This window comes from Anas platyrhynchos, chromosome 5, assembly GCF_047663525.1.
Source record: "Anas platyrhynchos isolate ZD024472 breed Pekin duck chromosome 5, IASCAAS_PekinDuck_T2T, whole genome shotgun sequence".
Classification (NCBI taxonomy): Eukaryota; Metazoa; Chordata; class Aves; order Anseriformes; family Anatidae; genus Anas; species Anas platyrhynchos.
The window spans coordinates 7226531-7250085 of record NC_092591.1 but is presented as its reverse complement, the minus strand read 5'-3'; the positions used below and the strand labels follow the sequence as shown (position 1 = coordinate 7250085).

The following is a 23555-nucleotide window of genomic DNA, read 5'->3' as shown; positions in this document are numbered from 1 at the left end:
ATATGCATGCTTGTATGCAGTACATAAATGGAGGGAGGCCAGCTGCAAAATACACACACCTTGGTTCATGGGGAGGTGACCCAAGGGTAAACGAGAAAAATTCATCCCCTGCTTTGCACATACACAAAGGGTTCAGATCTCTCCATTGCCAGAGGATGGGAGTCCATTAACAGCTCCCAAAGGCAAGCAACGAGCTGCTTGCTGGGGCTAAGATGCCTTTACTTCATTTTTGCTCATTTGAAGGCATTGGTATCACTTAAAGACGAAGAGGCAGCACTGGATAGGAAAAATTTTTAAAGGAAATTCCAGGATATATTCAAGTGCTAACAGGGTGGTGTCTGGGAAAGTGTTTTAAAAGGGGAAATGAGCAACACATCTAAGAAAACAAATGAACATTGATTGAAGATTTGAGGGAGAGGTCTAAGCTGACTGAGGGTGTTGTTTCACTGGCTTCTTTTGTGTTTGCTAGGATGAATTTGGCTCGAATTATAAAAATGACAAAAGCAGGTCAAAAGATAATTGTCTGTTTTATTTGTACAGAGCCTGCTCTCGGTGGTTGCTGTTCGCAACTAAGACTCAGGAATGGTTTCATCATACAACTAATGAAGACTAATAGTGCAGGTGAATTGTTTTGCATCTGATGTACAGGAATATTTTAAAAATTGTGATGCTGTAACTAGGAAATCTGTGCTCATTTTAAAGTTCCAGATGGTTTTGGAATTAACTCTGATTTCCTGAATAAAAATACCTGATGCAGCATCTTCAGAACATCTGTACTTGAATTGTGGCTGTCTTGTCACTTATGGTGACCAAGGTATATAGTTTCTTCTGCTCTTCCAGGAAACATGATTTACAGTTTTGTACGGTGCACCAAGAGTAGCAAAATGAGAATTAAGTCAGGAAGAGGCAGTCTTGAGTGCTGTGCATGGATTGGGCCTGGATTTGGTTAATTGCTTTACATGGAAAGTAGCTCTCACTTTAGCAGTGAAATCACTGGGTTGCATTTTATCTGGCAAGTCTGCTAACAGTTCACAGAAAGGAACTGAACTCTTGACACCACCTGTCCATTGATGACTGTAGAGTTGGATTTTTCCTTCTCAGTCTCTGTTTTCTACATGCACATTGTTTTCTTGGCTGATGCCTGAGGTCTTGGTAAGATTCAGGCTGAACTTCCGTTCAGCTTACTGAGTTTGGGTAGATAGCTCCCCTGGGAAAGGGCAGGGGTGAGCAGAAAAGATGAGCCTGCAGGGCAGCACACCCTCATCTTCCTTCCTTTCTTAGGGATTCTGCACTGGGATAGGGAACGTCCTCATGTTGCCTTTCAAGAACATGTTTTTATTTATTTATCACTTTTCATATGCAGGTTCCTATACATTCATACACCTATATATACATATTTTTGTGAAAGTACATTTAAATGCATTAATTATATGCCTTTTCTCTTTGTTACTATTTGTGACCCTGTAAAAATTAATCTGTGGGCCCTGGACAGTAAACTGGAGTATATCCCACGGCAAATTGCTTGAAGCAGCCAGCCACAATGCAGTGCCTGCAAACACAGTGCATCCTTCTCTGAGCACCTTGCAGTTTGTGTGTATCTGTGTGTTATACGCAGCCAGGAAAGGACTTTCAACAGATTTCCTGGTGCTCTCGTTCACAGACCCCAAACACACTTTCCATGAAAGTTTCAGTGGAAACTCTGCTTTGAAAAATTCCTGGATGCCTTTTTGCCTTCCTGATGTCAATTTACAGGAAAAGTTGGTGTAGCCCTTTGTAACATTTGGAAGCAGTGTCGATTAATACGAGTTATCTGTGTTATATTTGGTTTATTTTCTAAGCCTGGCTGAAAAATGGAACAAATTATTGCAAGGAGACAGGTAAACTCCTATGGTATAGTGGAACTGCAAGAGGTTTTGAACCCCAGGAGGTAATGATCAGAAGGTAGAATCTCAGGTGGAAAAAGAAGAAAAATTTCCAATGATATGTATGTTGTACCAAGCTTTCTAACAATGTGAGTGAGGGGCACCAAAAGCCCAGTACAGAGAGTTATCTGAGCCTGGGCTAGAGGAACCTCAGTGAGCAGGTGCCAGTGGCCAGCCTGGTACATAGGTATGTGGCTCATGCCCATTCCGAGTGCATCTGATTTTGTGCTTGAGCAATGACTGCTAAACATCTTTATCTTTTCTTATTTCTAGTTATTGTTGGATGATTTCTTCTCTGTCTTTTCTCCAGGGAAATGTTAAATTATTCTTTTTTTTTATCTCCCCCCCCGTCTGTCTACTGGTGTTTATTCCTCCCTGGAAGAAATCCAAGTTTTGTAATTAAGGCACTGGGAACAGTAAGAGGTTTGATCAGTAGATAAAACATAATTATAGCAGACCTGTGAGTCTCTCTGCAGTAAATATTTTAGCACCTTGGGCCAAATCCTCCATTAACATAAGAAGAGTTATTGGACATCACACTGCCTTACACCAACTGGGAATCTGTGCAAAACTGCACAGACAGCTCCAGTGTGGTTCTGTGGGAAAATATTCCCCTTGTCCCTCCCCCCCCCCAAAAAAAAAACCACAACCAAACAAAAACCTTATTAAGATGATGAGATGCAATTTCTGTGCCCAACCAGCAGTTCAGATGAAATTTGTTGTTGCTGTTGTTTAGTTAGTTTTTTTGTTTTTCTTTTACATTCTGTGACACACACTTGCTTATCTTTTTTTCCCCTGGCTGTTTTTGAACATCCTGAAATATAATTTTATCTGTATAGGTAAAATTTTCAAAACTAATCTCTTTAGTCGCAGTGTTGAGTATGCTGTTTCATAGTTGGCTTGCATATATTAATCAGCCAAGCACTGTAACTTATACCTTAACTGGGGCACTTAGGTGAGGGTATGTGGTAGAAGCATTTTGCAGACAAAAATCTCAGTGCAGAGTGATTTGGAGAACAACACCAAACTGGCTGAATTTTCCCCAAATTTTGCTGTTTCTGGGTATCTTATTTACCTCCCTACTGAGGTCCTGAGCCTATTTCCATGCCATAGCTAGTGGCGATTGCTATTTGTGGCCTTCCTGACCAGTGAAAATGCTGTGAAGGGAGGTCAGCCACGTCCCCCAAGGTCTTCCCCAGCTGTGAGCCTTGAGGGAGCCTGACATTAAGTATTATTCACTGAACCAGCAAAGTACCAGATGTTGTCCTGCTGACTCCTCACCCCTCTGGGTGGATCGAAGGCTGTAGAGGGACATGCAGAAAATTATCTGCCACAGACATGGAAAGAGAAGGACTTCTGGGAAGAACCACCCCCATGCATGTGATGGAAAATTCTCCAAGGAGACCGAATAGATGAACCATAACACAGTTTGAGAAGCTGTCCCCTCCCCAGGCTGTGTTGACAGTCCTTTCAGGTAGTCAAGACCGAACAAATGAAGTGACCTAGTGGGGAGGATGAGCACCACTTCCAGGTCTCTCCCATGAGCAGAGCTTGTCCTGCTGCTGCCAGATATAGAGGCAAACATGTTTCCAAAGGGAGACCTTTGCTGAAGAAAGAAAGCTGAACAACCAGTTTTCTGCTTTGTCACAGATGGCATTAGGTAGGATCTTACATAAAAATGAACATTCAACCCATTGGGGAACCAGCTTCCCCCTGTCCGTCTTCATGCAGTCATTTACAGAAATGATCTGCTTAGTATTTTGGAGGGTGCTCTCCATCTGATTGCATCTCTCTCTGTGGGGGTTGTTCAGAAACTGGAAGGCATAGAAATCAAGACAAAAAGCAACAAAGATGAAAATCAAAAAGAAAGTGAATTTAAGACCATGAAAGTCCTATGGCAATTGCTTTAAGTTTGTGCCACAACTCCTGCAGGAAGAGTCCTGCAGCAAAGGCAACAGTTGGTAATAGATAGCTTATAGCATAATAGAGAAAACAAATCCCTTGCTATGTCTTGCTTCAAAAGCAGGACCAATAACCTAGTGTATTCCGAGCAAGGACACTGCGACTAACACACTAGAGAGTTTAAAGAAAGCATTGAATAACAATGCAACATTATTAGAATAGGAAGAAAAATAGTCTCATTAAAATGGTATGTCCTAGCCTGATCCTTTATGAAACAAAGGTTCCAGGGAGCTGAGGGTGAAAGGTGAGCCTATAACCCTTCCTGTATTAAGATATAAAATAATTAATATAATACAATATGAAAGGACTTTCTTTTGTTCTCTAAAAACAAGGTCCAGGGCTCAGCTGGCCCTTCTGGGTGGCCCCTATTCTTATGTGGGGTTGATACAAAAACTCTTACCTCGAGTTTATGTCTGCACTGTGTGCATGATCAAAGAGTGAACTGCAACAATATTTAAAGTCATCGGAAAGCCGCATGTCTATAAAAGAAGTATTTCATTATGATGCAGAGATGCCAAAAGCATCATTTCCCTTCAAGGTTTGCCAACTCATTTGAAATAAGACGTAAAGGATGCATCTGTGCAAAGGCTTGCAGTTATACAGCTGCAAGAGAGGGAAACCAGTTGTTTATTCCTTCAGAAGTCTTGCATTTACAAAAGTAAACAATGCACAGATTGAAAAGGATGTATCCCATACCATACGCAAAGGCTGTCTACAACTAGCTGTGAGCACACATCATTTTCATACAGGAAAGCCGTGGTTGGCTCTGACCATAAGATTTTGGAAGCAATAATGAGAAAAGATTGTGGCAGCACCAATGCATCTATAAAGCATAGTGATGTTCCCATAGAAATATGCTACTGTGGTTAAATCCAGACCAAGAAAAAATGTACCCCATGCAGATTTCTTGATCAGATGGTTTTTGGCAACGGGTAGCAATTAGGAGATATTTTCAGGCGTAAATTAACTTTGTTTGGACTAAGTGGCATTTGCGAGCTAAGAAATGTAAAGCCCAGCCATGCCAAATGCTCAGTTGTCCTCAGTCATTTTATTGCATTTCAGTGGTACAGTGGCTGTCCAAGGAAGAGTTGACAGTTGTGGGTTGTGTTTGGGATCCACACTCACAAAGACAAAAATTGTCCAACACAAGTTTCACAAACAGCAAAGAAGGGCCAAGAAATAAGAAGTGACACTATATCTCTGACGACTTTCATTTTTATAGTATATTTTTGTCCTCTGAGACAGAGCTTGGTAGTACTGATTGAAATGAGATGCTTATTTTCTTGGAACTAAAAAAAGATCAAACTGTCTGCAATTAGAGTTTTCAGTTGTGAGTTTATTATTATTTTATTATTTTTATTTTTTCATTTAGCTCAAGGACTATTATTGGAAACTTCCAGTAGGAACTATAGAAAAGACTTGCTACTTCCACCTTGTTATTTATATGTATGAGAGTTACCTCTTGCAGAAATGCTTATTGTTTGGCATAGTTCATTTTTGTTTTGTTTTCCTGGAAGCCAAGTGTATCAATAGTGAGATTTACTATACTTTTTTTTTTTTTTTTTCTACTTTGAATCAGTTTTGATGGCAGCTGCTACCCTCAGATTAGTTATTGCAAACAAACAAAGCTTTCAGTTCATATATTTGGCTCAGGGTTCAAAGAGCGACTAGACAAAGTAATGGAGGAAGAACCTGTCAATGGGTACTAAGTGCAAAGAAAGCACTTCTGTTTTAGGAAGCTCCTATACTGCAAAGTATAACAGCTTTGGAGGGTAACCTGACACTGTATTTTCATATACCTGCTACCTTCTTGTATTCCTTCTCATATATCTGTTCTTGGCCAGTATTGGAAAGAGGACAATGGGGCTTTCATCTGAGGTAGTATCTCATTTTTTTGTCCTCGTGTTCTTATTCCATGTCATAAAAACACAATGGCTTTTCTGCTTCTAACAACTTTCTCAGCAGCCACACATCTGATTTGTGGAGCTGCATTGGCTCTACATCACAAGAGAAAATAAAACTGCCTCCCTAGCTTGTTGATATGGTAATCTGCTTGCCAAAGGTTGCATGTGAAATGCAAAATGAACAGGATGCATTTAAATGAAAAGAGTGCAGTTAGGGACATCCTCCTCATCCCATGCTGCCCTCCCCCCACAGCTGTTTGGAAACTGTCACATTTTGAAAGTAACCAATAAAAATCAAAAAGACGTGTCATAAAACCTCATGAAAATCCTTTTAAAAGCCTAATACTGGTTCACATATTTCATTAAATAACAACCAGAGCAGTGAACCATTTGTGGCTGGCTTGGGTCATGTGAGCTCATTTGTGGCTTGACTTTCTCTTGATGAAATTCCTTGTGAGAGCAGTTCTCAAAGAGAGAAAAACATAAGTTAGTTTCATATATCTGCCTCAATCAGGTTGCCCAAATTATCATTTTTCACTGCTGTCAGGGAATCAGAAACAAGAGGTCAGTGTTACTCCTGCTTGGTACAATCAGGTTGCTTTGGTACAGCAACAGGCAGTGCCAACACCTCCTCCACAGGTAAATGGGTTTGATTTGGCTGAAGAAGTACCCAGCTAGTTGTTAGGATGGAAAAGACATATCTGGAGATGGCTAAATAAACCTGCACTGAGAGGCTCCTACCCTTACGTGATGCTATTTGTATTAACCCTGTTCATGTCAGTGGAACTGGAGTGGTATATGTACATTTGTGTTAGTCTACCTGGAAAATATCCAAGATTTCTAGATAAAATTAATATTTTTCTTCTTCTTCTTCTCAAGTTTGCACTCAAAAATGGAAGTTTGATAATTGAGAAAAACAATTAATCAAAGAACCTTTCAAAAAGAGAAACTGCAACTTAAGATTTGTTGCCATAACAGATGTCTTAAGTTAGTTAGAACAGGCCATCCACGTGAGGAATCCCAGAAGGATGTAAGTAAGGCTCCTCCTATTTTATACTAGCACTCTTCAAGCGAGTCCACCACTTTTTCTATTATTATTAAGGTCTTCTATGTTCTTTTATAGACATCCTCTCAGCAGGAAGCAGTACTCAGCCTCTGTCTTTGACGGCCCAGGCAGGATTGCGTGCCATCTTTGACACGCTACTCCCTCAGAGCCTGGGAAAGCAGTAAGAAATATGAGATGTCCTGCAAGAATGTGGAAGACATCATCTGTCTTGGAGCTTGGTGAGTTTCCGGCAAAATTTATTTATGGATCAGATTCATATTAATTCCTCAAATCTGCCATTTGAGAGGCTCCAAACTAAGAAAACTGGAGGAAATTGAAAATCAGCATAGACTGGTGTCACCCTTGCACACAGGTTCTGAGTTATTTGGGGCCTCCTAGCTGAAGGGGAAAGCTTAAGATATCCTTGTGAACCTAGTGAAAATGTCTCCTCAATGCAAAGCAGCTGTCAAAAGCTAACAACAGTAAGCAAGCTGTGTTAGCAAGGGAATAGGGAGTAATACAGAAAATCTGGGGGCTTGACAAGTTAATCAAAGCTGGGCAGCAGTTTAAGAAACCTCAGAAGGATATAAAACAGAGCTGCTCAAATGATTTCTAGTGAAAGCTGCTGGATGGATTTAAGTGCTGGAGGCAGTTGGGTCATTTCATCTCCAGGAGGATGGCAAGTTGTACGTGAGTGCTGGGGAGAGGGAATGGGAGTTGCTTTGCAGTGCTGAAGTGGGACTGGGGTGATGGTCTGGTCCTCTGCAAGAAGGGGAGCTCCTGTTTCACCTGGGGAGATTTATGGGGCTGAAATGGGGCTTGGCAAAATGAAGAGAAAGAAGATGCAGGGATAGCCTCCTAAAGAGGGGATAAGAGAAAGAAGATGAAGGGAAATTTCTGGAGCCAAGGGGGAAGCACGCAGGGGTCTATGTGAAGATAGGCTGGTGGAGGAGGGGGCCTACAGTTGGGTTTGGAGGCTGAGAAAACAGAGAATACATTTTGCAGCTGGTCCTTCTTCTGTAGAAAATAACTTTATTAGACCTTACTCCCATCTTGGCAGCACGGGGAGGAGAATAAGGGAGTGTTGCACTTGAATACCTAGCACAGCCCACCAGCAACAAAGAAGCATTTTCAGCGTTGTGAAAGGTGCAGAGAGCAGGAATAGAGCAGGAATGACAGGTGAGCAAGCATGGGGGTTGGCAAAGCACCAGATTGTGAAGCCAGTGTGACAAACCCCCAGAGAACTGGGAATGCATCAGAGCTGGGTTGTTGCAATGTGGTAATTCAGTGTGAACATCTAAGGAAATTATGGAGGTTATTGCCCTGAACAGGTCTTCAGAACGTAAAGATGACTTGGAGCTTCAGGATATGGGTGTGTGTTAGTAGGTGGAGTAAAGGAAAACAGAGAAGAAGCTTTGAAAAAAAAAAAAAAAAAGGCGCTAACACTTTCTACATTGAGTCTGTTTGGACTGCACAGAGTGGGATTAGTAAATCTTACTCATTAAAAGCAGAGGTGCACTCTTTACTTTTCAACAACAGATGAAATTCAGCCTTACAAACAAAGGCAGTAGAGTAACTGGAGACACACCTGCTCTTAGTGTGGTTAAAGTTGCTCTGATCTCTAAAAGAGAGTGTGTTCCTCACCAGTGTGCCTCTTCACTGATATGACTATGCCAGCTCATGAATCACAGTTGTGTATTTACATTTCTGAAATACATAATGTTTTGCCTAAGATCTTCCTAGAATTGGTGATAGCTATTACTCATTATATAAAACATGAAAGAGGGAAATGCTTCCTCCTTTGGAAAAACATCATACCCTTAGGTGAGTTTGCTGGTTCATTCAAGTGTAGTGCAGTTTTCAGAATCCATTGTGTTTCTCTATTTACTTGAAAGATAGACAAAAAACTAGGACAAAAAGAAGTGAGAAAACAATTATGTAGGAAAACAACAAATTCAAAATCAGTCTGTTAACTGAATTATCTGTTTACAGGGATATAAATGCCCTTCTGACTCTTTAATATTGACTTGCATTGGTTGTACTAATGCTTAAAATGGAGTCTATGATTCTTCATTATTTGTATTGAATGGCCAGGAGAAGATATCCTTTGGAAAAAAAAAAATCTTCACTACACTTTGAAGAAGGAGTGTGTTGCTAGGACAGGTAATGCATTTCACTATCGATTCAAGGCATATACCAGACTGAAGACTTGACCCACCTAAATGCTTTCTTGGCCGTTCTGGCTGCACATTCAGAGGTGGCTGAGCAAGAAACCAGACCCGTTCCCTCCTTGTGTGTGTGTTACTGACAATGAAGCTGTAGTGTTTCTACTATGCCATGATAGATCTAAATGTGGGCACTGCTGAATCTGTTTTAAGAAAGGTGTGTTGTGATTCTGACATGCTGCTCACACCTTTGCAAATGTGGTTCTTTAAACACATGTCAAAGTCAACACAAAGCTTCCAGAAATAAAATGAAGAGGGTATAGCAGAAAAGAAATATATATAGGTCTTCAGAGAATGACCTCTGTTTGGAATAGGTATGTTAATTTGAAGGTTGAAGGGCTCAGCTGACTCTGGAAGTTGTTTTTTTGTTGTTGTTGTTTTTTTTTAAACATGAATTTCTTGTTCTCAACAAGAAATAGGGCTGTGATAGCCCATGTGAGAAGAGACTGCAGCATAGGGGAATTGCTCACTTTGGGGTCTTTCAGGGTGAAATTGCAGCTCTTGACAGACAGAATTATAGAGAGGACCAAGATGAAGAATTGAGTTTAGGGTCACAGGTGATCCCAAAATAACTGCCAGAAGAGGCAGGTGAAGATTGTTACGTCTAAAAAGAAAGGTTTAAGAGGCAACAGATCAGGAGTTTAAGTGATGAACAGGAGGAAAGCAGAAGGAGAGTGAGGTGAGTAGTGCTATGGGGGTGGTGAAACAATGAAAAGGCTGCAAAAAGAAAGCAGAGGCAAACTTATCCTGTGGTAGCCAGGACGATGCAGGGGCTGTTGGAGCCTGGCAGGGAGAGGTCTCAGGTGAGGGCCAGGAATCTGAAATACAGGGCTCAGGGAAACAGCAGAGCCTGGTGATGCTAACCACCACCTACCTTTGCTGTCTTTTGCTCTGTTTGTGGAATTGAGTTTGAGAGTTGACCGGAAGGCAGCTGAAATCATGGAGAAAAATGTTGAGACCTGATGTAACCAGGACAAAAGAGTGGTTTACAACAGGCAGACAATCCTGCTTTCCAGCATGCAGTATTCTGATCATTCTATGTTTTCTTGTCTTGTTGGCAAAAATCTGCCAGCAGGAGACAACAAATGACTTTTAGCTTATTGTTTCCTGTAAGGAAAGCATTATTTTTTAAAGATCTCTCCATTAAATCTGCATATTCTTAGATCCTGAAGAAAACAATGTGACTGGGGGTGTGGAAGGGAATTGAACAGCTGAAAATCTCTTTGCAAGGTCCTGCAATGGAGAATATATATTTTAATGTGAAACAGCGATGACAGGAGAGGCTTTAGAGAGCTTCAAAGCAAAACCATCCAGGCAGTCAGTCCTGCAGGACTTCAAAACCTTTCATTGAGACAAAGCTTTTTGTACATCAGAGCTTGAAATTCAAATCAAGCAGAGAGCAAGGCAAGCCAACTCTGAGCATTCTGCGTTTCACTTGAAGTCCTTAAAGGCTACAGAAGTTTCTCCATCGCTTGCTTGCATTACACACAATCTTCAGTGCTGCTTTGCAGGTGTTCCTCTGCTCTCTTTCTTCCAATTTTGTTAAGCGGTCACACAGATTTGTAGTGCATCACATGTGCTTTTTAAGCTCCTCTTTGGCTGGATTCTCCTTCCCTTCTTCCAGTCTCAAAGGAGGATTTGTGTGAATCTTTGAGATGTAACCCACATTTTTATTTTAAAAGCATTGCTTTTCTTATCTTCGTGGTCCTAGGGGTCACAAAGGGCTACTTACAAGGTTAACATCAGGCTCACCAGCACAGAATAAAGTCACTCTGTATTATATAAATCACTTAAATTCAATTGCTCCTCTCACTGTTTCCCCTTTCTTCTACTCCTGATGAGTTTTCTTGAATTTATTTTAAAATGATGGGAGGGGGAATGCATGGAAGAATAAAAAGACCCACAAATCTCTATTAAAAAACCTGAAATGACATTTAATTCTATCCATATAATGCTGGTTCATAGTAAGGTATACGTTTTGATAGTGAATGCCCAAAGAGCCATCTAATGTAGGCTGCTTCAGCTTGAAGGCAGAGAGGAGACTACGCTTCCTTCTGATGAAGGAACAACCGGGTATTTCAAAGTTGTATCCATGATTATTCTTTGCTGCTTTTGATTCAAAGTTATTCTTAAAGCTTGCTTCTGAATCGCCCATATGTTAAACCCTAATTTCAGCCATGCCTTGTGTGTGTGTGTGTGCATGCTGTTGTAACTGAGGAACCCTATGCTTTATCACCTACACTTCTGGCACAGCTAATCTATGCCAGAGACGGGAAGGGAACTTTGAGTTTGATCCTTGGCTTTGGCCAAACCCAGCAGAGGATGGAGGTGACTCAAGGTTTGATACTCTGAGGCTTTGCTTGCAGACATTTGCTCCCAGGGTGCAATATTGAAACCTGCACCTGATGCCCCTCTGTCAAGGTAGGATGAGAGCTTGGTGACTGAATGAACACTATCCCAATCTCCTCCTTGGTAAATTTTATAGATAATAATAAAAACCATGTAAAGCTGGCCTGTTTTCACCAGCACTGCAGCAGCTGCATGTCCCATTCCCCTGCTGAGCTCTTGAGGGGATTTGTGCCCAGGAAGAGCATCCCCATGCCACTGGCAATGGCTGTTGTGGATATGCAGAAGGCCCCAGCTCCAGAGACTTTTCATGGTCAGGGAGAGTTTTGGTACCTCCAGTCTCGGGTGACATGTGGTGCCCTGCATGGCACTGAGGGGCTGGTGGCACCTGGGGGGCTCACAGGCTCCTGTCCTGGGAGCCTGGGGAACTTGCTGCCACAGGGACCTGCTTCTACTTACAACGTGGCATGACCTGAAATGGGTGGCTTGAAAAAAAAAAAGCTGTGCCCATCAGGGGTAGTAGTGGCTCTGCCAGCCAGTTGCAGAGAGTTAAGGCGACCCCCAGTAAGAAATAACTCTGCTGTTCTTCAAACAGGACAAGCTAAAGGTCCTGGTTTCAGCTGGGCATGGCATAGCTGAGGGAGTTTTGTTTGTGTATGTGACTGCTTTCCATTTTCTTGGAAATAGTGAAGGAATAGCCCAAGGTACAGCCACGATTGCTCAGCAGTAGGCTTCTGCTGGGCTAGCAGCAGTCACAAAATGCCTGTGGCATTCCCATGCATTTTAATATTCTGTCATTTCATAAACAGATTATTACTGAGTTCTAATCCCAATGTCACTGGTATGCTTTTAACCCGAGGACAGAGGCAAGATTCCTTCAGTGAGAGGCAGTGGCTCCAGAAGCTAAGGTAAAGGAACAAAATGGGACTTATGCCTCCTGCTCCTGGCTCTGCTGTAGCTTCACAGCATAACACAAAGTCACTGAGGCCCTGGGCAGTTCAGCCATCTGCACAGTGGGGACCACATATGTCTGCAGGAAAAGGCTGTCATTTGCTGATAACCAGCTCTGGGTCACCTTTCTGATGAAGCAGGAGTCTGTGGCATTGCAGGCTCGAAGAATAGATGTCACAGCACTCCACACAAATTCTTTAATTGCACAAAAATACACAAATACTCCACACTTTGAAGGCACAATTTGCAGCAAAATGTGGAAGGACAACAGTTCCTGCTGTGCGTCTCCAATTCTGATGCTGTTTCCAGGTCAAGACAAGGCAATGGTCTTTGTGTTTTACTCTGCTCTGTAGGTGTAAGCTGTTTATCACTTCCATACTGAGTGATACTTCTACACAGCCTTTCCGATGGACAGATGCTCAGCCAGCCATGTGGGATCAGCCTGGCACCGTCCTCTGTTGACACATCTGTTATCTAGGAGGGCCAGGGAGCATGCAGCTGTAGGCACCTGGCAGGAGTCCTTGCTGAAAGGCCAGAGATGGGCACAAAGGACCTCCTGCCACCTGCAGAAGTGATTCCCACCTCTAGGGTTATTATCTGGGGTTGTTATCTCTGCTGCTGCTCCTGGGATCTCAGGTAGCAGTCATCTCAGCATTTTGTGCTGTCCAGAGCTGGGCAAAGAGCTTCACCCCACCTTCACTCAACAGAAAACGTCCTATTGGCCAATGAATTTTTGGTGAAAAAGTAACATTTATTTGTTTATTCCTGTAGCTTTTTTTTTTTTTATCCTAAACATGGAATTGCCCTTTAAAGTGACTACAGAAAAGTTAGCCAGCTGAAGATGCTATTAGTTTTCAGCTTGAGTGTCTCCTCAGAAACTATCAAAAAGTGTTACAGAAAAGCTTAAGAAAATAACATTTTGTTTGTTTCTTTGAAATAACCGACCCCAAATTAGCGTTTTTTTGCTTTCTCTAATGGGTAACCCAGAGGGCCCTGGCCCTATGGCTCCAGTTTGCCATGTGTGGGTTCCGTGCCTCAGGACAAGTCATTGCAGGGTGCTCCCATCGCTGGGACAGACACAAAAGCTTCCCATGTACGAGGATGGGGCTCCTTTGTCATAGAGGACATGAGGAATGCCTTCAGGTCAGCCTGAAGCATAATCCCTCTGCCAATGTAAGAGTTAAAATGTTCCGTACACCGCATTTGTTTAGCAGTAGGAGCTGGAGGAATCCTACGTGTATATGCCATGTATTTAGCTATATATAACCAACAGGGGGCATTAGGTTTATGCTGATTAAATGTGCATTTCTGCTCCTAGCAGAGAGAAATCTCAAACTTGCTTGATTGAAAACAGCAAGACTGGAATCCTGTATCCTGCAAATTAGTAAGATTAGGCCCTGTTTTTTCCAGAAGATTTATAATTAGTAACTGTATAAGTCTATTATATTTTCTTTGTCTAGCTTATGTCTCACTTGAGACGAAGATAAGTGAGATTGATATAATTAAGATCCAGATGATTTTTGCATGATCTGTAGCTCAAACAGCACTTGAAAAATATAAGTGTTTCTGGTGCAAATTGGTTTATATTGATGACTTCCAGTTTTCAAACCATAAATTAAAGTAAGGCTGCAATTATATTTTTTTTCTGACAGAAATTAGATTCTGCAATACAGAGTCAACTGCTGCTCTTCATTATGGACAAAACCTTGCCCCGAGCTGTTTGATTACTGAATGCAAAAGGCTGTAGCAAGGAGCAACAGTGCAAACACAAATTGTGGTTGCTGAAAATGAAAGTAGCATTTATTACAGAGATAATTACGATGGCTACAACCACTCATACTCCTGTATGTGGGACTCTTTACACATGTTCTGAGGGAGATGTGTATTTTTGATGCTTATAGCACTGGTTAAAAAGCAACTTTTTCCTCTTCATGTGTGGATTTGGAAAACTGTAGCCTTTTCTGTGCTCTTGCCACACTCAAGCAGTTAGATAGATGTTTTAAGTGAAGTGCTTTCTACTGTCTATGGTTAACCTGAGCTGCATTTGAAAATAAATGCTACACAATTAGGCAGTACGGCTGAGGAGAATTGCTTTCATAAAGCAATATCAAAATGAATTGTTGGCTAAAAATGCACAGATGCTCTAAGTTTTGAGAAGTTGATTTAATTACCTTCTTTATGTTAAAATGGGTCTTAAATAACCTAATACCTTTAATTTCTTCCAAAATGAAGTAGCAGTTACGGTTTTGAAATGAAGTAAACAAACGAGTAGCTCTAGCTGTAGCAGAGCTTTTGCCTGCCAGTGCATCTGGGATGCTGTGAGCAATCTTGGTCCCCCATGGTCAGATAAGAGGAATTCTAATTGGATCAGTGGCACACAGCATCTTCCTTCCCCTGAGCTTCTTAATACCCCTATCATAAAAGAAAAGGCAAGAGGAGTCTGGTTCATTTTTATCTAGCAAGAGCAAAGGTGGAAGGGATACAACTGAGTACGGCCAGTCCTGTAGCAAAGGTAAGAATTTATGAAGTGAGTTTATAAAGTAAAACATATTTTTTGCCTGAGAAATTGATGCAACTTTGGAAACCTGCAGGTGATAAGGGGAGGAATGTTTCTATGGCACCTCTCTTTAGATGGTGCCTGAAGCAAGGAGGGTCAGATGCTTCCCAAGCTTTTACCCTGATGGTAAGTCCATTCAGTCAGTATGTTCCCCAGGGTGCCCATCCCAAATCTTCTCTGTTGGTAGTGGGAAATTTGTAGTGGTGACATTTCTGAAGTGCCCAGGTTGCTTTGATGTTGCCCCACTGACCTTTAGGGGCTGTGCTGCTCTCTGACCTGATGCAACTCTTCTGCATGAAGCTGATTTATTTCCACTTCATGAGGGGAAGAAAATCCTGTACTGGTGCAGAAGGACTTCTCACCATTTGTGTTCCCTGCATGAAAGAATGGATGAGTGGCGGTTACAGGGCATTCCCTGGCTGGAGGAAATCCCAAGGAAGGTACAAACGCTTGGGTGACCAACTTGCTGCTGCTTGGGGGTTCTGACCTTTGCCTGCTTGCACAGTTTGTTTTGGATCTTAGCAGACAGCTCTGCATTGCTAAATGGGTCCTGGGGGATCACAAATCGTTCCTTAAGTGCCAACTCTGCATTAGAAGGCCAGGCCAGGCTCCCATCAGCGCACTCTAAGAAGCTGCTTAGTTTTAATTGCTGGTATCAGATTGTAGATTTGCCTTCATGAGTAAATGAAGTGCTTAAAGATGTCAAAGGTTAAGTTACTAAAAGGTAATTGCTCCAATAGCTTCTCCTTGAAATCTGCTCCTATCTCCATATATATCTGACTATCTGCTCAAGGTCAACGGTGATTGTTTGCTACTTTTAAAACCCAAATGCTCAGAGGTGAGTCTCCCATTCAAGCCTTCAGCACAGGAGGACCATGTAAATGAAAAAAGGAGAGCAGTTAGCGGAGGGGAGGGAGCAGGTTGGAGCAGATCCACTGACAGAAAGAAATCTGAGAGTCTCTTTCCTCGCCTCTTCTTTTCCCCCAGCCTGTTTTTTAGCTAGTGCATTTTAAAGTTCTTAGTCGGGATTTCCAAAGCGTGAAAGAGGGCTAATACATGGGTCTGACTTGAGCCCAGGAGTCAAGTAACAAAATTAAACCCCACTTTGATGCTTGCAGATCTCTTCCAAAAATGGTCTTGAGTTACTCAGGCCCAAGCCCAGGAGCAGCTCCCTGTGCATGTATGTATGTATGCATTGGTCTTGATGTCTCACTTTGTGCCAGGCCCAAAAGGAGACCCAGGTGTGGTGCAGGCCCTTTGTTGCTCTTGTGCACCTTTCTAAAGCAATAAGAAGGTCTTGAGGAATGGTCATGGCCTGTCACCATCTGCGGCTGCAGTTTTAGACAGAGTGGTGGCAGCTCTGGTCTCCTGGGGGTTGGGATGCTTGTCCTGGTCCAGGAAGGGTCCCTGTCATTGCTCCAGCTGCAGAGACTTGGCTTGGTTGAAGGATGCTACATTTTAGGACCTCTTCCATAGTCTAAAGGTGCTGCAGGCAGTATGAGATCTGTAGTCTTCAGACTGGCCACTCAATATAAAAACAAAAGTGTGTTTTAGCTTCCATTGCTTATCTGGTGTGTTTGTACTCTTAAGGGAATCAACAGGAACATCTGGAAGTGTGTGTGTGTGTGTGTATATATATATACACACACACACAAAGTTTCATGGTCAATGCTTTGGAACATCCTTTCTTTAAGGCAGTTTAGTGCCCTTCAATATATAACTTCATATGAGCTACAGTTTAACTACATCTCATCTGTTGGAACTGCTCCTGTTAGTGAAGAGCTGTATTATTCTGTGTATCCAATAAAACAGCAAATTAGAGACACCTTTTCCGTGCTAATCAATTAGTCATGTAAGATGTTACTGCTTTCCAAAGAAGTGCTGGAGTAGCAGCTGTGTCACTTGTTATGAAAGGTTTGTGTGTCAGCAGATTCTGTGTTCATGTTATGGTTTCTGCAGAGCCAGCAGCAAACCCTAATAAAACTTAATGCGAGAAAACATCTCCAGTGAGGTGATGGGTTGAGATTAACTGGACTAAAAAGAGGCAATTCCATGCTAAGTTTTTCAAATTTTCTGAAGAGTCAACATCTTAACTGAACCCAGGATACAAACATACCAACCTAAGGACTTATTTCTGTGAAAATAAATATGAAAATTTGCACAGAATTAATCTAAAGAAGAAAAAGGAGAGCCATCTAGCACTCATCCTAAGCCTGGGCAGCTAAACTGCGTGAGCCATATTAGCTGTGGGCTTAGTGGAAAACTTACCTGCTGCAAGACTGTGTAGCTGAATTAAATGTTTACTGGGGAATTTGTGTCATTATCCTGCAGATGTTTTGACTTAGGAGTTAGGAAAAGGGATTCTCTAATCTGTTTTTTCTCTTATTTAAGTTAGACATAAATTGAGGACTAACATGTATGGTAAGGGCAATGTTCAGCTGCCTTCTGGCATGGGGGTTCCTCAGTTATGTGGTGCATCCATGGGTATTCAGTTTTGCTACCCATAAACTGAAATTAAAGTTTCCGTGCCGAACTGGTGTCTGTGAAGAGAGTGGGCAGGTGACCAAGGGTTGGTGCAAGCATGCATGTGGTGTCATCCTTCTCTCCATCTTCATCAGGCTGGCAGTAAGAGGATTTGGGTCTGATTGTTGGGTGATTTTTATTTATATATTTATTTAATTATTGCTAGCCTGACTGTTCTGTCTAAATTTTCTACCTATAGAAGAACACTTTTTTGCCTGTCTCTTGTCAACCTCTAATTGAACCACGTAGGAACACGTACATAGAGGTACAGCACTTTCATTTCTGAAACTTTCTGGCTTTCCAGCAATATAAATTTTAGCAAGTATGTTTAAATTCAAAATTTACCCCCATGCTGAGTTCTAATGACTATTTCTACCGAAAGCCGTGGCTGAGCTAAACCCCAGTGTAAGTAATTTCCTTCTCAAAGACAATTTTTTTAATACAATTCTATATAAATGGTTTAAAATTGAAAGACCCATTGTTCTTAACTGTGTCACTAATATAATAACATTTTTTACCCAAAACATATAAAATGTTTAACTTAGACTGCCAAATTAGAAGCAAAAGCCATGTTTAAAGCATTTCTATTTTTTAAGTCTATAATTTTCAGGACAATTTAATGTCATCCATTTATGTCGATGCTTCAGCTGCCAAAAAATCTTGATTTCTTTTTTTCTTTTTTTTCCTAGGGTACTTGAGGCACAGCTCTTAAGCTCGTGAAGATGTTCCTACACAAGTAGAGTGTGATGAAAACCATGGACTTCTAGTTCTGGAGAAGGCTTTTATGTAGCCCCTGCCTGTTCCAGAAGAGGCTCCAGAATGTGATGTCCTTGCACAGAGATGGGGGTGAAGGAAGTGTTGAAGGTAGGAATAAATGTGTTGCCTCTGGGAAGGAGAATGAAGTAAAGGTCTGTCTCCAGCCATCCTGCTGTGAGCAGCACTTATGGCTCTTTGCTCTGTCCTCCCTCTGGCCAGTGCAGCTTGCCTGGTGGCTTTCCATAAGTGCATGCTGCTAAGTGTGGAAAGAGAAAAGATTCAACAAAATAAAAGAGCCAACATCAGACCTAGGGCCCCAGCTCCTGGAGCCATAGGATTACACATAATTCCAGCTTTAACTTCTTTAAACAAACAAACAAAAAAGCATCTTCCCCTGGAAGTACCCCCAGGGGAAAAAAAAAAAGCCTGGAAACATGGTCACATAGCTATGAAGCTATCCACACCTGAGTGCAGGAAGCCTGAAAACTAGCTCTGATGAAGCAAATGGCTCCATCTTCCAGTAGGGTGCTTGCTTTCCTTTTATCCCTTTTGTGGGGTCCTGGGTGCAGAAGAGTGTGGTGTATTTCCAGCTATTCATTTAATAGCACCCCAGCTCCTGTAGGTAGGATTGAGACCTATGGGAGTGCAAAAGGGGATATTATACTCTTTGGGGTCTCTGTAAGACTTAACCAAGACTTTCATCCACTACTGCCTGACAATTTCTCCATTTTTTGCTGTTAGGATAACATTTTTTGAGTTTCCCACCAATGAGGCATCTGGGGTTTATTGCTAGTCCAAGCAGTCCAACACCCACCCCATGAGGTGTTTTTTAGCTGGACACTACTTTGAGTACAAAACATATCTGTGGAGATACAACTGTGGATTGTTTCCCAACCTGAACCTTTTCTGTGATGATTCAGCTATTGGCAGAAATAACTCAAAGAGTATGATTTTTAAGGTAAAGGGATGTTCTGTAATCATATCTTCAGGAGGTTGTTATTTCAGGCCTTACTTATTTGTGGAAAGAAATATTTTTCTCCTAAAAATAAATAAATAAAAAAGGCAAGTGGAGGACATCAGTCTGTTTTTCTTGGCTTTCTGTAATTAATCCGGTGATTTCTCTCTGCAAAGTCAGACAATAAATTATTGATTCCAATTGCTTTATTTCTCAGGAAGAAAAGCTGGAAGAGGAAATTGCGTGGGCCCATAAGAGCCCCATGTGATTAACCTCACTGCTGACACTTGCTGTCCTTACGCTGGAGTAATGTTTCTTCCCCTTATTCCATGTGCCCTTTTGGCCTACTGGGCCATTCACACCATTGACTTCTGTGACTGCATCCAATCTATCCAAACCTCACTCTAGGCAGTTACAAGCTGCCATCCTGTGGTACTGGCCTTACTATTTTATTTTTTTTTTAGGTTACCTCAGAGGACTCTGTCCTCCTCACGTTTCCAAACAGAAGTTTGAGATTCCTACCTCTTCTCTCCTGAAGGATGGGACCTGTTTTTCTAGCAGTGAATGTGCTGCAGCATCTGCAAAATTTTCCTTGCAGGATTAGAAATATGAAATCTGTGCCCTTGAAGAGAAGGAAATTCCCTGCTTTCCTGCAAGAAGCTCCACAGGCGTCTTGGTTTGGACCTTGCAGAACCTGCCTGGTGCTGTGATAATGGACTTTGAAAGTTTTGGCATGGTTAAATTAGAAGTTACTTGAGGTCATTTCGGAAGCTCTAATGGCTCCCTGTGACTGCACAGCTGGTCTGATGATAACAGAAGCACAGACTTTGCAGGTGAAATATGAAAAACGATGATCATAAAATGAGACTATTCCTCAGGCTTTTCTTCCCAAGCCTCAGATTCTGCTTAAGAAAAGTTTGTGGAAAAGTAAAGTTGGGATTTCTAAGTCATGTACACCAAAGAGAAGCTATACCTATGTGATAATTACTTCTTCCCTTATGTATGTTCATTGTGACACAATTTCCAGTTACATTCCACACAGAGTTTTGTATATGTGTGTGTATGTACATCTCCCTCACTTGCTTGCAGTGTCTCTGCACCTTTGGCCTGTTACAACTTCGGTGTGCATGCTAGTGAAAATGAAAGGTGTGAAGCAATAAGGCAAGGTCCTTAAAATGTCTCATGCTAAAAGTAAGCAAGACCTATATTTGAATCTGTTACAGGGCTCTTCCATGAAGCTGCAAGAGTAACCTGAGCCTGGTGTCCAGAGCCCCCTGCTCTGGTCTTTTCCATAAGCTGGATGTCTCAGGTTGGACACTGGTTGATTTTTACTTCAGGTTGATTTTGACCTTAATCTCACTGTGCCCATTTCCTGTCTGATCCCTCTATGACAAGGAAAAATGCAGAAATTCACTGATGCCTACCAAGCACTAGGAGATTAGTGAAGAGCACCACGAAGAAATGAATCACTCCATGCCTGAGCAGAGTTTGGCTGGGATCCCAGCAAAATGGCACAGGGCCATGCTGAATGAGAAATGTAAAGGGGAATCACTGAGTTACCCGTTCACTGAGCACTATCCTGAGTGCATCCTAGATGCACGATACACAGAAAGTCTTAATTCTTCCAAATTCCTGTGTGCTTGCCTCAGCTACCCAACCCTCTCTGAATGCTGTGAGCATCTCAGTTCTGCATCCCTTTGCCTTGGTCTGCCAAATATGTTAAGGGATGGGAGATCCATAACCTCTGGGTCAGGTTGTTGAGACTTAACTTGTATGACACAACAGAGAAGGAAGAATTCTCACTGGTGCCAAATCGGATACCAGTGAGTACTTTGGCTCTGAGTTTTCATCAATATTTTCCTCAATTTTTATTTTTATATCAAAAGCAACAACTTTTGTTGGGCTTTTATTGATTTTCTGTCTGTCAAACCACTTTTTCAAATTTCTAAAGGGAAAAGAAACAAAAGATAAAGAAATAGGAAAGAAGCTGTAATGTATTCCCTCTTCACACTTTTTTTTTTTTTTTCCCTCCTAAGTATTCTTGGTATTGCCAGCTATTACCTTGGTTATTGTCAGCTGTTTAAAACCTCTATGTGCAGAGTTATTTCCTCCTTTCTGAAGTCTGTAGTCAAAAAAAAACCAAGTAATTCTGTCATATGTCGAAGATGATCTCTAGCACGCCCCTGGTGAGTTCAGAACTCAGATTTCACCTGAATGGCGAAGGGACAGTGGGCTTAGAGATGCTTGCCTCATACCAATTTTCAGTGAGTCCCATGCACGCTTCTTGGGCAGGTTTTTGGAACAAATAAAAGAGAATGATCTTATATTACTCCCCACTGAGGAGAAGAAAGGTGCACAGTGGGCCTACCTGTTGTCTCACTCTAGTGTGTGGCAGCAGACATGCTTTAACCACGGTGCAAGATTTTTTGAGGAACTCCTGCCTCATCAGATACCAAAAGGTATTTTCTATTGTGTTCTAATGTGCAGATTCTCTGGGTTTCAGTGAGCAAATTCTGCCTGCTTTACTTGCAGACAGCATGCCTCAGACTTCTCCCCTGTTTCCCACATGAGTCTCTGTTTCAGCAATATACCCCTAAGTCACAAGACACAAATCCCTCGGAAACCAACCACTGCTAGTTTTGGAGATCATAGACTGATGTGTGCAAATCCCATTGCTTACAACTAAAACTTGTGCTCACTCTGATTACTGTTTTCAGACTGGGAAGTTTTCTGTGTGCATTTGGGCTAGAAAACAGCTCTGAGCATTGCCAAGGGCATCCCATCCCTCAGTCCTGCTCACAGGGCATTGAAACCTACATGGGCGGCTCCTGGTGGATGCCCACGCTGCTCCCAGGGAACCCGAGTCCTTGTTATGTACAAACACCGACAGCAATAGCAATGCTGTGAAAGGTTCAGCAGCAGCTCATATTTTTTAATGACCTGGGGCATTGGGGTGGCTCATCAGAGAACAGTGTCTGACCTGTGAGTGCTGGCCTATGGCTCCCTCTTCTTCTAGGTGCCCCCTGGGTCCAAGGTGAGGATTCTTTGTTCATACATTTGTGGAAAATACATTCACAGCTCTGTGAAAAACCATTTTTGAAATGGTTAGTACTCCCTTAAGTAAAATAAGCCTGTTTTTTAGGTTTAGATTCAAAGGGTCAGCTCTTCACCAGGTGTAGCTGAGCTTCGCAGCGTGTGCTGTGTCCGCTCGCTGTGTGAGTTGATGTTTGCCCGCTGCTCAGTAGGTATGGGGTATTGGGCTTCTTGTAGGAGTACAAGTAAAGACATAAAACACACCAAACAGGTGTTTGAAATTGCAGAGGAAAAGAAATGGTGAAGAAGAAAAGGAAGCAATCGTGGTTGCTCTTTTATCCTGGTACAGCAATGCGCTCATTTTGTTTTAGCACCACTTAGGAAAGCTTGTTTCTGTGCTTAAAGAAACCAAGTTTGAAAGTTAGGGGGGAAGTGCTGATCTTCCATCAGGAGTGTGGTTACATTTAGGTCAGACTTTTAAAAATGTTTTTAAAACTTATTAGTTCCCTAAAGCTCCAACTGTGTTGACTTAAATAATTCTGTTTTGTGTTTGTTAAAAAAAAAAAAAAAAAAAAAAAAAGGCATTTTGAACCACAGTAGGTTTTCTGCCATGTTTAAGAACAGCTGGTTGTGACCGGGGCATTTTTGGTTAAGAAATTGCTCAACTGCTTCTTTCCTACTTACACTGACCTCAGATCTTTCCGACAGCTTCCTGCATGGTGGTGGCATAATGCTGTCTGCAAGCACAGTCTGAAGAGCCAAAAAAGTAGATGAGAATCTCTTTGCAGTTCCCACTTTGCTTTCCTTATCAGACTCTTATTTTCAAGGTTATCTTTAGCCTCATCCAGTGCTCCAGGAAAAAAATGAGGTGTCCTCTGGAGTTTGTTGCTGCCTACATGGAAGTGATGGAGATGTTTAGTAGAAAGGGTCGATAAGAAAGGGGTCGATGCATTGATAAAATGTTGTGTATCTGAGGCAGGAAGGGAAATCTAGGTTTCAAAGCAAGGATGCAAAATGAATATAATAATTCAAACTGGGTGGAACAGCAGGAGCTGGTGAGCAGAGGTCTGATAAATACTGCCCAGACAGGTCGGTCACACGGTATTTGCCTGTGAACAGACGTCTTTATGTGTCTCCTGCTTACTTGAAAGAAAGGAAGGTGCTGCTTCCACCCACCGGTTAGCGGGAGCCAAGTTCCCTGGGATCTGGGGCAGAGCTCAGCAGGAGCATCTTTCAAACCACACCACTAAGGAAAGCCCTGAAGATTTCAGAGCTGGGGGGGAGCCAGTGTTTGACAAATAGTTCACCTCGCAAAGTGGTTTTAGATCAGCATTCGCGAGGTGATTGTAATAGAGCTGCTCCTGATTTGCATTGAT

The 23555-nt window shown here is 42.0% G+C and overlaps 1 long non-coding RNA gene across 1 annotated transcript; it reads left to right on the top strand.

Annotated features, from left to right (window-relative positions):
• The first annotated feature begins 9651 nt into the window (after nt 1-9651).
• Nucleotides 9652-21640, top strand: LOC113843865 (uncharacterized). Its single transcript, XR_003497735.3, has 3 exons — nt 9652-9737; nt 18125-18299; nt 19611-21640. It is a non-coding gene; the product is annotated as an uncharacterized lncRNA (long non-coding RNA).
• Nucleotides 21641-23555: the final 1915 nt, after the last annotated feature.